Source organism: Phacochoerus africanus, chromosome 7 (genome assembly GCF_016906955.1).
Source record: "Phacochoerus africanus isolate WHEZ1 chromosome 7, ROS_Pafr_v1, whole genome shotgun sequence".
NCBI lineage: Eukaryota > Metazoa > Chordata > Mammalia > Artiodactyla > Suidae > Phacochoerus > Phacochoerus africanus.
Genome location: NC_062550.1, coordinates 63617738 through 63634086, shown reverse-complemented (window position 1 = coordinate 63634086; position 16349 = coordinate 63617738). Strand labels below are relative to the sequence as shown.

Here is a 16349-nt window from a genome sequence, read left to right as displayed (position 1 = left end):
ACGTAGCTCGGATCAGGCATTACTGTGGCTGTGGCAAGGCCAGAGGCTACAGCTCCAATTTGACCCCTAGCCTGGGAATTTCCATATGCCACGGATGCAGCCCTAAAAAGACAAAAAAATAATAACAAAGGGAATCCGGTCTCATGTTAACGACATGGATGAACCTTGAGGACATTATGCTAAATAAAATAAGTCACAAAAAGATAAACGCTGTAGGAGTTCACTTACATGAGGCATCTACAAGTCATTCATAGGAACAGAATGCAGAGTGGTGGTCAACAGAGGCTGGGTGGGGTAGGGGGAAGAGGTCTTTGCTGTTGAACAAGTACAGAGTTTCAGATTTGCAAGATGTCAAAAGTTCTAAAGACCTGTTTCACAACGATGTGAATATACTTACCACCACCAAACTGTACGCTTAAAAATGGTTGTGATGAGGAGGTCCCGTCGTGGCGCAGTGGTTAACGAATCCGACTAGGAACCATGAGGTTGTGGGTTCGGTCCCTGCCCTTGCTCAGTGGGTTAACAATCCGGCATTGCCGTGAGCTGTGGTGTAGGTTGCAGACGAGGCTCGGATCCCGAGTTCTGTGGCTCTGGCGTAGGCCGGTGGCTACAGCTCCGATTCAACCTCTAGCCTGGGAACCTCCATATGCCGCGGGAGAGGCCCAAGAAATAGCAACAACAACAACAAAAAAGACAAAAAAAAAAAGGTTGTGATGATAAATTTTATGTTGTTTTTAACCACACTGGGAGGAAAAGAAAAAAAAAGCAAATGGCAATAGATCTCTTTTTCTGCATCCCTCCCAACCTTTCATACCCTAAAGAGCCAGAACTTCCCCAGGACACTATCTTCCTTCCCCCCAAACTAGCCCACAGCAGAAGCTGGTGAGTGAGAAGGGGAGATGGCCAGCAGAGGACTGCCACCACTGACCTCCACTTTTCATTGTGACTTTGTCCCTCAGCCCAGTGGAGACTTGTGTGCTCGACCCCCAGCTGAAGAGCCCTGAGGGCACAGAATATCGAGTCTTTCACGTTAAACCATGAAGAGTAGATAATCAAGAGATGCTGGCGATAAGTATAAACTCCTTGATGACTGGAGTTCCCAGTAGTGGTAATGAACCTGACTAGTATCCATGAGGATGCAGGCTCGATCCCTCGCCTCGCTCAGTGGGTTAAGGATCTGGCATTGTTGTGAGCTGTGGTATAAGTCGCAGATGTGGCTCAGATCTCACGTGGCTGTGGCTGTGGTATAGGCCAGCAGGTGCAGCTCCAATTAGACCCCTAGCCTGGGAACTTCCATATGCCATGGGTACAGCCCTAAAAAGGCAAAAAACAAACAAACAAACAAAAAAATCAGCCACTCAGTAATACTTGTTGATGCCGATGACCATGACATGCTGATAACCACTGGAAAAAAGAATGGAAGTTCTGTTCAGAAAAAAAACGCCTACCAAACTAAGAAGGTAAAGTGCTTCTTTTAGGAAATGAATTAAGATCATTTCAGTAATAAAAATCTCCATTGATTTCACAATAACTTTTATTAAGAACTTAAATAACACTCCTTTTTCCTGGATGGTGGGTATCATCCTGCCTCACATTTGGTACTTGGAAATCCCCACCACCGCCAAATACTGCATGGCTTTCAACTAACATCCCGTTAATGAGATTCTATGATGTGACGGCCACTGGCAGCATCTTAGATCCTGCCACATAGGTCATTTCTTCGCCGGAAAAAATTGCCGGGTTTTTTTTTTTTCCCAGTTGGGACCATATTCAAGAAGGGGTTTTCCACTGCACATGATTTTTATTGTTGACTATAAACCCAAGAATATATAAAATCAAGGTTCCTGAATATTTACATTAACAAGGCTCTGAGTCATTCACATAATGAAAAATGAAAACAATTTCTTTAATTACATAGTTAAAAGGGCTTCAGCAGAAGGGAAAGTTTCTGATATTTGGATAATCTATGGTAATGAAATTAGATGCTGCCTCTAGGCTGTTTAAAGCAGCTGTTAAATATGTATACAAACACCTACTTTCTTCTTAAAAATACATTCCAAATTGCAGAGGCCTTTTGGCCCGTTTAAATGCCACAATTAATAATGTTTATCTCCAGATCTTGCAATACTGATAAACCACAATAAATTGCATTGGGAACCTTCTATAAGATTTTTGTTGAATGGAAAATTAATACTTTTCAGGTTAACATCTAACAGCCTCTTTTGCAAGCAGTGTAATTGCTCTGTAATTTGTTAGAGTCGGGAATATGGCTTCCTATTCACCGTATATTCAAGGTCATATATCTTGACGGAATTCTATATGAGGAGTGAGATCAGAACCCTCTCTGAAACACAAGCACAATCCTATTTCAAGACATTTGAAACATCAGAGGTTTTGCCTCATTCAAGTCTAGTTGCTACAATGCATGCAGGGAATCACCTTCCTTTAGCTGACCTTTAATTTTATCTAAGGCAAATAAGCAGTGCAAACACTATTACAAATAAGAACAAACATGCAATCAGCAAAAGGGGGTGTTCCACCAGATTTTAACTAATAGCACTTAAAATGCTTCCTCTGCTGGGACAGGTAGCGTTTTCTTATAACATCATGCTGAGGCTGTTTTGATTATAGATTATACACATATGTATATGTTCCCCTATTAAAATAAAAGTGCCATTAGTTTTCCTTTTTTTTTTTTGGTCTTTTTTGTCTTTTCAGGGCCACGTCTGTGGCACATGGAGGTTCCCAGGTTAGGGGTCTAATAGGAGCTGTTGCTGCCGGCCAGAGCCGCAGCAATGCCAGATCCCAGCCACATCTGCAACCTACACCACAGCTCATGGCCACACCGGATCCTTAAACCCACTGAGTGAGGCCAGGGATTGAACCCGAAACCTCATGGTTCCTAGTTGGATTCATTTCCACTGCGCCAAGACAGGAACTCCCAGTTTTCCACTTTTAATGGAAAAATGGGGCGTAAGTATTACTCAACTGCCAAAAAGCCAAAACCCAATTAACTTCAGCTTTAATCTTCTAAATCATCAAGATCTTTATTAGCGATATTGCCCAGCTATCAAGATGACTATATAATACCACCTATATTTAGTCCTGTCCACTTTTTTGATTAAAAAAAAAAGGATGTTAGAGTTCTCACTGTGGAATAAAGAGTTAAGAATCTGACTACAGCAGCTTGGGTCACTGCAGAGATGCAGATTCAATTCCTGCTAGTGCAGCAGGTTAAGGATCTGGCATTGCCTCAGCTGAGCACAGGTTGCAGCTGCAGCCTGGAGTCAGTCCCTGGCCTAAGAACTTCCATGTGCTGCAAGTGTGGTCGTAAAATTAAAAAAAAAAAAACGTGAATGGTCAAAAAAGGAAAAAAAGAAGAGACAAGTTTTTGAACCAGAAGGTTCTTCAGAGGTTATCTAATACAACATTCTTATTTCACAATTGAGGAAGTTGAGACCTAACTATCTCTAAATTAGCTCTACAGCTAATTGGGATACAGATCTCTGTAATTTTCCACTAAAATTAGAAAGAAAAGGGAACACATAAGAAGGAAACACATAAAATAGTCTCCAGATGAGAGGAGAGTTGTAGCAAGCTGCTTAATAACTCTCTGCTTTCCTCTCTTTCCTATTTGTGAGAGACACACCCAGCCAGCCACCCAAGAGATATTTCTTCCCCTTTTGCTAACTGAGGCCCAGTTGGTCCTGGGCAGCCAGAAACGTGCCTAAGCCTAGGAAATGCTACATGACAGGCGCTACACCAACCCTCGGGCCCCTTTTCCTGGGCCAGATGCTCATTTGCCCAGAATCTCCTGTGAAGCAGGGGCAGGCTTGAGAACCCATTCAAGCAAATGAGAACTTCAGAGAAAACTGGACGGAAGCTTCGGGGGAGATTTTGTTCTCTGTTGGGCAAACCAAGGAGTAGGGCTTACTTGTTCTGCCTACTTCTTCCTCCTTGCCTTGAAAAGGAATGTGATACCTAGAGCTGAGGCAACCGTTTTGTGACCTGGTGGCAATAAGTGACCATGCAAAAGATGGCAGAGAACCTGGGGCCCTGAGAACACCACTGAGCAGCTGAACCATTTGAGACCTCTGACCTCGGAACCGCATTAATAGTGAATAGCTTATGTTTAAGCCCCTGCTTATAGCTTTCTGTTAACTACAGCTGAGAGCAGTACTAAATTTTTTTTAATTTCTGTGTCCTGCCACGATTTTTCTGCCCAATCCTTCCCATTACAAACATTTATTCTGCTCTTACTCATGCAACTAAAAGTGACAATATTATATTTCTCCTGCACAGGTAATAGAGACCAATTTAATTACTTTATAGTTACAGTACCTCAACTATATGACCCTATTAAAATAAACATCATCAATAGGCAAAACAAAAGGGAAAAATACATGACTTAGAATCATGTCTGTTCTTGATTATTGACTTTTGATCCTTCCTTCTCCTATCTCAAATCCTTTTTGGAAGTGAGTACCACATAAATAACACACTGATAAATGATCTCTCTCTGGACTAAACTCTTCTATCTCCTTTAATCATAACTGCCTGTTAGAAAAAAAAACAAATATTAAAATTTCATTCTTGAATTTGCAGCCCCAAACCTGGCCCAGGCAATATTTTCACTTACTGATGCTTGGTAACCAAAGCTTAGAGACTTACCAGCACTACAGCAAATTCTTGGCATTGCTGTTTTCTTCTGTACAGGTTATAATAATAGAATTTGAATACTGGTATTACATTAAAAGTCAGAGTACCCAGTACAGTTATTTCACTAGTTATTTTAACTGTGTTTGAATGGACATATTTCAAATATATGTTCACCTTCATGACTCTAGTTGCATCCATCTCTGGACACCCCTGGGCCCCATCTGTCCTGTGTCCAGCATATGGGAGAACTCAGTGCACCCCACACTCTTCCTCTGCCCCTCAATGCTCATCTCCACTCTCTGGTCACAGCCCACTTCTGCCTATAGTGGGTCCCATGATCACGAAGGTCTACTCCACTCCCAGCCTCCCTGGTCGGGAGAAAAGAACAACAGCTATGAACACCTGTTTGCTGAAGTGTGTAACCATCCCTCCCCTGCTGCCAATCAAGGAAAAAAGACTGAGTACCCTGGTTCTGAGCACAGACACAAATGGTTATGAATGAATATACACACACACAAATGATACATGTGAGCCCAGTAGCTTTGTAGCTTAAAAAAAAAAAAAAAAAAAGAACACATGCTCGTTTTTTGTTAAGCTGCAAAGCACTTCTACAGACTCCTCCCTTCTGTCTACCTGTACACAGCATCTCTGAGGTTAAGGGACCTTCCACCATTACCGTCTCTGGGTCACACGGCTCATCTCATACACTAGGATATTTCCTTCTACCTGACGAATCAAGGAGCTAAGATGGAAACATTACTTTATTGATATAGATGTCTATGGGAGCCTGCTCTAAAAATATGTTAGGACACAGCACCAACTTAGATCAGCATTTTCCCTTTTTTTTTTTTTTTTTTTTTTTTAAGGGCTGCAGGTGTGGCACATGGCAGTTCCTGGACTAGAGGTCAAATCACAGCTGCAGCTGCCAGCTTATGCCACAGCCACACCAGATCCGAGCAGCATCTGTAACCTACACTGCAGCTTAAGGCAACGCCAGATCCTTAACCCACTGAGTGGGTACAGGGATTGAACCCGCATCCTCATGGATACTAGTTGGGTTCGTTTCCGTTAAGCCACAACAGGAACTCTTACATCAGCATTTTCAAAGTGTAATCCAGGGACCCCTGGGGGGAATCTGAGAGCTTTTCAGGGAATCTACAATGTCAAAACAATTTTTAGTAATACAAAGATGTTATCTGCCTTCTTCACAATGGTGAATCCACGCTATGTGACGATAATGTATCATTCTGACAGCTAATGAAACACATGCTTGTACAGTCTTGTATTTAAAATGTTCTAGGAAAGCAAGTTTAAGGTATAAATGTGCATGTTTTCAAAAATTAACTCAGTGTGTTTTCAGCACCCGTACGTTCCTAGCAGTAGTAATCTTTGGTTGTATCTGCTATAATTTCCACCTTGTTATCATCCAATGAATTCATTGTAGATTTAAAGAAAAAGAAATCGAATGTTTTCAACACTGACATGATGAACTCTTTAGAAAGCCAAAGACTGTCTCCAAATTAGAAATGAAAAAGCCACAGAAGCATCATGCCACGTAAATTATCAGAAGGCACCAGTTGGAGCAGCGTACAAGATAGCTGAGCAACTAATAAACCTTTGCGTGGCTGGCACTGCTGAATATCTGCTGAATGAAAAGTAGTAAGAGAAATCAGCAATGCCACTTGCCAATGATGCAGTAGCTCATTACATCAAATGGTAATATCTACAAGTTATTACCTCACCTAAAGGACTGTAGTTTTGCTTTATAAGCGGACAAATCTGCAGACATGTGTGGACTTACTGTTTTGTTTTTATTATTGCAGTATCCACACCAACTTATCAGCGAAGGTCTTCTTTTATGTGAGTGCTTGACAAGAAATACAAAAGCTGCTGAATTACTCAAAGTATTAAATAACTTTTGGGAGTTCCCTTCGTGACTCAGTGGTTAATGAACCCAAGTAGGATCCATGACGATGCAGGTTCGATCCCTGGCCTCGCTCAGTGGGTTAAGGATCTGGCGTTGCCATGAACTGTGGTGTAGGTTGAAGATGAGGCTCAAATCCTGCAATGATAAACTCTTGAAACTCATGATTTATTCTGAAACAACCATGTTGAGATCTGCTCTATTGGTACAAAAGCAATGGAGGGCAAAACTGCTAACACTTTAGCATGAGTCAAGATTGGGGTACAAAACTGTACTAGCAAAAATTGTATCCTTCACTGGCTTTCAATCATTTCTAAAAAGCCAGCTTGAATTACAATGACCTTGATAAAACAATAAAAGTTATTAACTTCATTAAATTTTATTCCTGAGAACTTGGTATTTTTAATAATCTGTGTGATGAAATGGGAGACACACAAAAAGCATTTCTGCATATCTAATACGACAGGTGTCTTGAGAAAAAGCATTTATGCAATAGAGTTGTGAGCTCAACTATATACTTTTTCAAGAATACCATTTTTGCTAAAAGAATGACTGGGAGATAATTTATAGTTATTCAGACTTAGGTACCTGGCAGACACTTTCTCTAAAATAAAGTGTGAGCCTGACACTTCAAGGAAAAAACTGACAATATCTGCTGATGATAAAATGAGAGCTTTCAAGAAAAAAAAAAAAAAAATCAGAATTTTGGAAAACCTGAACTGGATGCCAAAATCTTGATTGCTTCCCACTTCTGAGAGACTTTTTGGATAAGGTTAATGGTCATATTAATGAATGTGGTTTGTCAAATACTGTGTAATCAAATGAGTCAAATATTTGAAAGATCTACAGAACTCAGTAAATCATTATTTTTCAAATGACCAATGTACGATGTTATAAAATCACACAGATGAAAGATCCATCCAAAGTGCAAGATGGACCAATAGACGTTTACGTTAGAGTACAAGGAATTCATTAATAAGGTTTCAGATTCAACATTGCAACTAACCCCTAAGAATCCACTGCTTGCTGGGTTTTGAAACATCAAAGAATATTCACAACTACATGAAGAAGACACTGAAATACTATGTATAGCCGGATTTTTCTTCCTATACTTCAAACAAAACATATCACAACAGACTGACTATAAAAAGCAGTTATGAAAATCCAGCTGTTTTCTACTAAGCAATCCATTAGGGAGAGTGGCAAAATGTAAAATCATCTCATGCCTCTCACTGCATTTTTTGTTTTGGAATACCTTTTTCCTAAAACTATGCTATTTATGTTAACTCTTAACAAGTTTGTTATTTTTAAATAAGTACTGTAAACATTTCCCAGTTTTAATTTCTAATAGGTCAAATAGTGTTTAGATATAGTCAACATAAACAAAAGATCTTTGAGGCCTTGATAAAATTTTTTTTTTTTTTTAGGGCTGCACCTGTGACATGTGGAAGTTCCTAGGCTAGGGGTCAAATTGGAGCTGCAGCTGCAGCCTACACTACAGCCACACCAGATCCAAGCCAAGTCTGCCACCTACAACACAGCTCATGTCAACGTGGATCCTTAATCCACTGAGAGAGGCCAGGGATTAAACCCTAATCCTCATGGATACTAGTCGGGTTCTTAACCTGCTGAGCCAAAACAGGAACTCTTTTGGGGCCTTGATCATTTTTAAGAAGGCAAAAGTGTCCTGACACCAAAATGCTCGAAAAACCTCTGGCTTTTAACACCACAGAAAAGAGCACTTAGAAGTATGTGTAGGGAATTCCCTTTGTGGCGCAGTGGTTAACGAATCTGACTAGGAACCATGAGGCTGCAGGTTCAACCCCTGCCCTTGCTCACTGGGTTAATGATCCGGCGTTGCCGTGAGCTATGGTGTAGGTCGCAGACTCGGCTCGGATCCTGTGTTGCTGTGGCTCTGGCGTGGGCTGGCAGCTACAGCTCCGATTGGACCCCTAGCCTGGGAACCTCCATATGCCGCAGGAGCGGCCCAAGAAATGGCAAAAAGACAAAAAAAAAAAAAGAAGTATGTGTAGAAAAGAGAATGGGCACCTGAGAATGAGTCTAAGATCTCGGCTTCAGTCCCACTGCCACTTCTTACTTGCTGAGGGATTTGCATAAACTAGTTAGTCTCTCTAAAATCTTAGTTTCCTCATCTGTGAAATGGGCAACTCTTATCTTGCCCTGAAGATAAAAGACAAAAGAGGAAATTAACATTACCACATCTCAAAGAGAATTTTAATCTTGTGACCACATTTCCACAAAATCCTCCTTATTCTTAAAATCTGTTCACTAAAAGCAGAACTTATAGAAAAGTGGAGAATTTTTGATTAGTCAATTTGCTCAAATGTCCACCACATAATTTTACTACGTTAAATTTCATCCTCTACAGCTATAATTGGTAATGCATTTTAACTAATTATTATGGATATTTCCAAATACACACAAACGTACAGAAAATAGTAACAAACCCCAATGTACCTTCAACAAGTATAAAAAAATCTGCCAATATTTTTAAATTTCCCATTAGCGCCTGTGCCTATCCTAAATTTTTTATTTTTATAATTTTCACTTATTATTTTGTCCATGCCTATGGCATACAGAAGTTCCCAGGTCAGGGATCAAACTTGAGCCACAGCAATGACAACACCAAATCCTTAACCCACTAGGCCAGCAGGGAACTCCCTATCCTGAATTCTTTAAAAACAACGATGAGGCATCATTTCCTATAAATATTTCCACATGTAACTTTAACAGCTGAGAATTTTTTAACATAACCACAATACCATTAATATAGATTAAAAACTCTACAGTTATAATTCTTACATATCATCTAATACACATTCCATGTTTCGATTTCCTAATTGTCTCCAAAAAAGTTTTGTTTTCAGTCTTTTGTATCATCAAAATATCATTCTTATCAGTTCATTTACAAGTGAATACAAGATTTTTAGCTAAAGCTAGGAAGGAAGAGGAAATAATAGCATGCTTTATATACCATGCACAGTTTACAAAACAAAGTCAAGAACTATTTTCCTGAGAAATGTGCTTCTCCCTCAACAAAAGAACAAACAAAAATAAACAAGAGGAACCCACTACAAAAGAAGCCAGACTGGGGACACTTCGGTATTTCTGAGCAGTGTCCAGAAGAGGCCACAGCTTAGCTGCTCAGGAAGGGAAGGAACTGTAGGAAACCACCACCTGCCATTTCGGAAATGATGAGGTCAGGTCAGCCACAGGGTCGGGCAGGCTGGAGGTGAGGTCAGGGTCCAGGTTCTAAAGGCTCAAACAAGCCCTGTGCCCAACGCTGGAAGGCAAGCCTCTGCAGGTTTCAGCTCCAAGCTCAAAAAACAGTGCTCTAAGCTTGAGACAGAATGGAGCCATCATCAAAAGCAACAGTTTGTGAGAATTCAATTTGTTCAGCAAACTTACCAAAAGCCACCTCTACCAGGCACTATCCTAGGACATGAGCATAGGTTGTTGTGTTTTTGTAATTCATACAATGAAACAATAAGCAGCATGTACTTCTCCACACAGGACTTTCCCCACTAATTTTAAGGGGAAGAAAGGAGCTGTTTAATAGTAATTACCTTGCCCTATACCATTATAATTTACAGCACATCTTTTTCCTATCAACTGCAGTTCGGCCTGTCCTTCGCCCAGACATTAAAACAAACCTGAGTTCTGCTGTCTTTCCCAAGTATTTTTGAAGAGTACACATCACAGTAGATTTTATCACGCACATCACGGCACCAAGCATTTGTAACTACAATTCATTCTTTATTAAACAGAGTATTTAATTTAGAAGGAAAACCAAGAGAATGCTAAAGAACATTGTTTTCTTTGCCATAGGGTTATCCCAAGCGTGTCAGAATGTACTGTAGATGAAAACTGGTTAGGTGCATGCAGAGATATTTGCAAGAGATGAGGTTCCATAGGCACACACACCCAATACAAATCCTTCTTGGAATCCTTTATCTTAATTTCACCTACACACTTTTTTTAAGTTAAAAAATACAGAAAAAGCAGAGGAGAAAACACAGAGAGCTTGAGAAGTATTTCATAAATATGTTCAAAAACGTATAAGAGTCAGCAAGAAACTTTCAGCTGACACTTTGTAAGACATCTTCTCAACAACAACAAAACCTGGCAGTCATAACCACAGTAAGAAGCCAGACTTCCCCATTTCAGAACTGACATGTTTGCCTCAGGTTTTCTACTCTCTGCAGAAAAAGAGTAACAATTCTAAGTTAAGATAATATTTCCAATGAGGCTACTGACTGCCCTACCAATCTGTAAGGAAAAAAATCATTATGCACACAGCACAATGCTGCCCAAATTTACCATATGATTCCTGCACCATGTGGACGAGACTAGGAGGGGTGTCATCCTTTACCTGCCTTTCTGGTAACTAAGCTAAAGAGCTTACCTATACTTTCTGTACATCTTTTGTCTTCTGTGCCCTCATACAAGGTCCCATCCAAACAAACTGCCCTTGGAGTTTAGCTCCACTTTATAGCACTGCTGTGACTATCATTTCTAATGGGGAATCTAATCTAAGAACACAGCCCAATACCTCACAACTCTAAGTACCCTGTAAACAAAGACAGTAACCTCACTGCAAAAACACGAGGTTCTTAGCAAACAGCAGCAGCAGAACTGAAGATAACTTAACAAGAAGTTAAAAACTCCAAGCCTGAAGGCTTCAGTCTACAAAGTATTACGTAAGCTTCTTAAAAAAAAAAAAAAAATAGGTTAAAGATGAAGTCAATTAAAGGGTAGACTTCTTTCCAAATTGGTTTGGACAGCAAATAAAAATTAAAAAGTTAAATCATTAACATTATTCGCCAGGATATCATAGGCAAAACAGGTCATTCACAGAATAAGTGGGACTATAACTAGCATGCTGTAATTTCCTTGACCCTGATCATGACTTATCTCCACATCACTCTGACATCAGATTTTCCACGGAGTATCTACTTGTTTACTGTTCTTTTGTCTTCTCCCACCAGAATGTACATTCCATAAGGCCAAAAACTCTTCTTTCCACTCTATCCCCATTAAGAGAACAGTGTCTAATAGCAGAGGTTCCAAATAAATTTGCTGAATGAAGAAATGGATGAATGCCCCCGCCTCCACCTTGGACCTCCCCCACTTCCTTTCCTCCATATCCTTGTTAACCATCCTTTGAAGCCAGGGTCAAATTCTATTACCTCTAGGAAGATTGCCTCGCCCATCCCCCAATCTCTTTCGCCTTCACACCAAGAATTTGGCCCTTCCCCGCTGTCTGATAATTGCTTATATTTGCATATGTATGTAGCACCCTTAAAATTCTTACCATCCTCATTAAAGGCATGGACCTGTGTCCCTAACTTTTGGTATCCACCAAAAGGCTGTGTAAATAACACACCACTAATAAATGATCTGCTTGACACATACGTATCTGCAGTTAATCCAGAAATCAATTTAGTTAGTAGTGTCAACTTTTTATAACCTATCCCTCCCTTTGCAACTGCAATGGGTCCCCCTTTTAAAATTCATCTTTGGCAATTTCAAGTTTTACATTCTTATATACATAATTATAACGTCTGCTCATAAATTACTTTATCCATCCCCCTCCGCCAAGATTAATTTTTGTTCAAAAATCTTTTGACTGTCATGATACCTCTCATGAGGTATCTAACTCCAATCAAGAAGGTGAACTTTCATTACTCTTTTCCTGCTGCTGAGGTACCTGTTGGAGGGTATTTTTCCTTTTTATGCCTTTTTTCCCTTTCGTGTCAAGATGTATCCCATTTTCTTTTTCACCAATCATGGCTCAGGCAAGCTTTTACTATTTCTCTGTACCTGTTCTTGTTAATCTACTTTAGAGCCTCCTTTCCAAGCCACTCCTATATCCTCCAGTCATTTACTTGATTAAATTTCAAACTCCCTTTTTCCCAGTCTCAGTATGAGACTGACTCTCTTCTTAAAGCCTGAGCCTGCTCCTTTAAAGGTGGTCAAACTTTATGAACCTTCCTTCACAAAGCCAACCAACCCTTGGCCATCTGGGCTAAATGAAATGTACAAAAATATCAGATTGTCCACAAGAAAAGCAGAAAAACTTTGACATCTGGCTTTGGAATATATCCTATGTGGCTTTGGGCAAGATTTACTTTTATAATTATGTGTTTGCTTGAGCCACCATTAGTAACATTTTCTTTTATTATGGTGGATATATGCCTTGGTTTTAAATTTTTGATTCAGTTAATTTAAAAAAAAAAGCCAATCAAGCATCAACTGTGGTTTTTCCTATGAAGCCTTTTTAACTAGTTTTTCAATCTGTTGAAAAACTGTCATAAAATCTGGTTTCTGTTTCCCCTGATTGATTTCCTCCCTATTCTTGGGCTTCTGATCCAAATTAGCTTACCCTATATTAATTTACTTCTTGAATTTAAAGTACCATTGGCTTGAGAAAGCAAAGCATATAAAAAACATTAAACGTCCAGTGAATTTTTAGTCCAAATAACACAGGATAGAAAACGCTGCCTTTTTTTTTTTTTTTTTTTAAATTCTCCAGGAAAAGTTGGGTTTCAAGGATAAATTACACCGGTAATTCTAGCAAATTATATTTAGTGGGCTATTATGATTGGCTGAAAAGTAGAAAAACATTAATTTTGAACAGCTATGTAAGTGAGCTTCCTCAACATGTAATCCCATAGGCCAGAAAATCTATGGAATTTAAATTCCCAATACAGGCATTTATAGAAAAGAACATCAAAACACCAACCCTGGCCCTTCCAATGACCCCAGACTAAACTCTGCACTCATCTCAGACTTGATCTCAGCCTCACTTCCACAAAAGAGTTTCTAATGTTTAAGAAAAAGGAAAAGAACTGGGTTAACAGGATCTTCTCTTTTGCCCCCTTTTCAGTTACTCCCATTAAGCTTTTGGCCAAAGAGATCCCAAATCCTCAATTTTACATGACTAGTTTACAGGTATTCAATTATTTTTACATCTGAATGCAGGTTTATAGTGCTTGAATCTACTTTTTTTTCATGTTATTCACCATACCAGCAGAATTCAGAATAAACTCATTTTTACCTTTTTCCCCCATGTAGAACTTTGATAAGTACATTTTACCTAAAACCAACTTTGCGGCTGATTTTTTTACATGAACATGTTAACTGCCCCCAATGTTTTTTTAACAAGATTTCACACAGTTATCAAACTCAGTTAAATTCCAGAACTTGGAGTTCCCGTCGTGGCGCAGTGGTTAACGAATTCGACTAGGAACCATGAGATTGCGGGTTCGGTCCCTGCCCTTGCTCAGTGGGTTAACGGTCCGGCGTTGCCGTGAGTTGTGGTGTAGGTTGCAGACGCGGCTCGGATCCCGAGTTGCAGTGGCTGTTGTGTAGACCAGCGGCTACAGCTCGGATTCAACCCCTAGCCTGGGAACCTCCATATGCCGCGGGAGCGGCCCAAGAAATAGCAACAACAACAAAAGACTAAAATAAAATAAAATAAATAAATTCCAGAACTTTACTTATACAAAAAAAAAAAACACCAAAAAACAAAAACAAAAACAACTTTCACAGTGCCTAGTCACGTTTTGACTAAAATACCTAACTCCCAAGCTCTTAGTTTTTCAATTTACCTTCTCCAGGTTGCTACCTTCACCAAAACCAGAATTCCACAAGTCTCAATTAACTACAGCCTCCCAAGCTGTCTGTCCACCAAAATACAGGATTCTCAAGGAAAAGTAAATAATTCACAAGTGACTGATTCCATTGCTAAGAATTCGCTCCTTTTAAAAATTTACCTTAACTTCAAAAATCTTTGTTCTTGATGCGGTTCGGAATAGCATAAATCCTCTGAGGAAGCAGTTGTCACTTAACGTGCACTTAAAGATGAGTGGCTTAAAGATCTGACAGTCTAAGTTCCCCAAATACTAGTCATAAGGTCTTTCATGGATGGTAAATTTCACACACACAAACAGCCCGGAAAGAAAGCAAAGAAACATACCTGGTCATTTTCTAAACAGGTTTGATAGGTTTGGTTCCCTTGTAAGAGCACAGTATTTACTTATAATCTTTTAAAGCAGAAGTGGCAGCCAGAACACTGGGTAAATAAAAACTTCAGAGAGTTTAAAACACCCTGCATCTTAACTCACTTCCCCTTGATGCAAGGGGACGGCACTGCAAACCCCCGGGCAAATGAGATTATGTAACAGGTTTTTCCTCTCCACTTTATTCATCACAGGCTGGATGGAGGTGTGCTTTCTCCAAACGATTCGAGGCACTCGGGATTTTATTTAGGATCTTTGCAGCGGACGGTTGAGAAACTTCTTCAGGATTTTGCCATATCCATTCATTTTAAGATCTCCTTATATTTTCTCAAGTTAATTCCCGGGTTGTTATTGTTGAAGTTTTAAAGGAAATAAGCCCGGCAGCACCTGAAATCTTCAGTCTTGCACAAATATTTTCCTCCCCGGTGTTTCATTACATGAAAAGTACACTCGATACACAGACCCTCGGTTGTCTCCCCGGGCTTTTTCCTTTCTCACGTTTTAGGGTTAGTGTAAATAAAGAAGTCACTGGCACACCGAGCCCCCAACACCCTGCCTGTGTAGGAGGGCGGGGGCAGCGCATGAAAAGCGAGTTGGTGGAAGAAAGCGACCCAGTCACCACCCAGGTGGCCCCGCTGCTTACACCCAGGGCGAGTTGGGGATAATGGGAACCGTCAGGCCGGGGCCCCACTTGGCAGGCGTGTTGTATAACAGTCGCGCCTGGAAGCGAGCGGCTTCGCCCGCGAAGCGACCGCGGCCGCCGGCGGCTCCTGGCGGCGGGACCCGGCCGCTCGGCCCCAGCCCCCGCGCCGTCCCCCGCCCCCTCCCCGCGCGGCCCCCCCGTCCCCCCCTCCGCTTCCCACGCGCGCGCCGCTCCGGGCCGCGGTCGCCCCCACCCCGCCCGCCCGCCCGCCGACCCGGGCCCGGCCGCCGGGAGGGCAGAGCAGCCGGGGCGCGCGAAGGAGCGTCCATGCTGCCGGCGCGGCGAGCGCCCGGCCCCGCGCCCTCCCACCCCGCCGTCCGCGCGGCCACTTACTTGGGGAGCTACCGACCTCCCGGCTCCCTCGGGGGGGAAATGAAAGTTGTCACGGCGTCTCCCCGCGGGGCCCCCTCGCCTCCCGGACCTGCGAGGCGCCGCGGCGGAGCCGGGAGGGCGGCTGCGCTCCTGCTCGTGTCCGTCCCGTCGCGCTCTCCTCCTCCTCTTCTTTTCACTATATTATCTTCTCCTGCTTGGAGGGGCGGGTGGGGGCGGGAGGCTTAGGAAGCGAGGAGAAGTTTGCAACTTTTCTTCACTCTTTCTCTCCCCCCCACCCCCGATCAGCCTTGAAAAAACACTGCTGAAAGGGGTGAGGAACCTGGGGAGGTGGGGGGGGGGCGGCGGGGGCAGGGAGAGGTGATGATAGTCGTTTGAAAACTGATCAGAGCCCCCCAAACAGGGACACCCAGAAAGAGGGGGAAAGGCGGGGGGGTGGGGTGGGGGTGGGGGAAAAGAGAAAGAGTCGCTGGTCAGGAAACTTCAAGCGCGGATGAGGTCATTGGTTTAAAAATAAAGAGATGGCGTCACTTGAAACCAATCCCAGTGAATGAACTCAGCGGAGCCCCGGGGAAAGGAGGAGACAGGCGAGGGCAGGGCGGTGGGCGCCGGGCGGGGCCGCGCGCCCGCCCGAGTCCGGAGCGGGGCTCGGCGCCTGGTCGCGGCCGCTCGGGGAGGGGACGGGTCA

The 16349-nt window shown here is 42.0% G+C and overlaps 1 protein-coding gene across 4 annotated transcripts in view; it reads right to left on the bottom strand.

Annotated features, from left to right (window-relative positions):
* The window catches only part of DUSP16 (dual specificity phosphatase 16), a 92291-nt gene extending 76499 nt beyond the window's left edge, over positions 1-15792 (bottom strand). Inside the window, exon 1 of one of the 4 annotated variants that reach the window (XM_047787518.1) lies at positions 15665-15792. The gene's annotated coding sequence lies outside the window, so the exon portion shown is untranslated. The other 3 variants (XM_047787520.1, XM_047787519.1, XM_047787521.1) reach the window with 3 other exon arrangements.
* Between the last annotated feature and the right edge of the window lie 557 nt (positions 15793-16349).